We start from the raw sequence: 1,081 nt of genomic DNA on the forward strand, positions 1-1,081 counted from the left end.
ACCACCCACAGACAAGTCACCCACAGAGGGCGTACCTAGTCCAGATGGGTAGCACTCCCTCACAGCAGATATGGAGAAGGCTTGCCCGGACATTCAGAGAGCACACAACTGCGGGCACCAAACTCAATGCCTCAGAGGCTCCAGACGTTAATAAATGAGTTGAAGAAATAGGATACGATGGCTCAAACAAGTGAGCACAATAAAGGGTCAGAAAGTCTCCCATGGAATGGTAGTAGTGGAGTGTTGCTTCTTGTTAGGTGCCATGAGTCCAACCCACAGTGACCTTGTGCGCAGAGCGAAACACGGCCCGGTCCTGTGTCATCCCCACAAGTGCCCCATGCTTGAGCCCATCGTTGCAGTCACTGCTTCAACTCATCTCACGGAGGACCGTCCTCTTTTTTGCTGCCCTCCACTTTACTGACCATGATGTTCTTCTCCAGGGACTGGTCTCCCTGACAACAATACTCAGAGAGACCAGGTAAAACCGAGCCCAACCCTAGAAGAATGCAGGAGAACAACACAAGTGTAAATCGACAATATAAGCCATTAAAAACAAGACCTAGAAATTCATGCGATTAACAATAAAATATCAGAAAGAAGTAATCCAGTAGAAGGACATAAAAGTATAATTGACTCCACGAAACAATCAGTGAATACAGCACAAATATAATTGCTGTCTTGTAATTTCTTGATAGTAATTTGTTTGAGGAACAATTAGGAAAAGGAATAAGGAAACATGAAGAAAGCCTAAGAGTTACGTGAGACACTCTCAAGAGGAAGCGTTTAAGTGTCCTTGGAATTCCTCAACCAAAGGAGAAAGAGAGGAGGGAACACATACAGAATTGTGGAAGACTGATTGGCATAAAACTTCCCTAAGAACATGAAAATTATTCACGCTCCCATTCCCATTGAGATCCAGTACAACCCAATTCAAAGTAACCCTACATAGACTGTCTGAGGTTGTAAATCTTTACAGACAGCCTCATCTTTCTTCCACAAAGCAGCTGGTGGTATTGAACCACCGACTTTGCAGTCAAAAGTCCAACTTTCACCAACAATCCCATCAGGGCTCTTGAGAGAA

The sequence above is a fragment of the Echinops telfairi genome, unplaced genomic scaffold (assembly GCF_000313985.2).
Source record: "Echinops telfairi isolate 266 unplaced genomic scaffold, ASM31398v2 ScPeMD7_25;HRSCAF=90, whole genome shotgun sequence".
Lineage (NCBI taxonomy): Eukaryota > Metazoa > Chordata > Mammalia > Afrosoricida > Tenrecidae > Echinops > Echinops telfairi.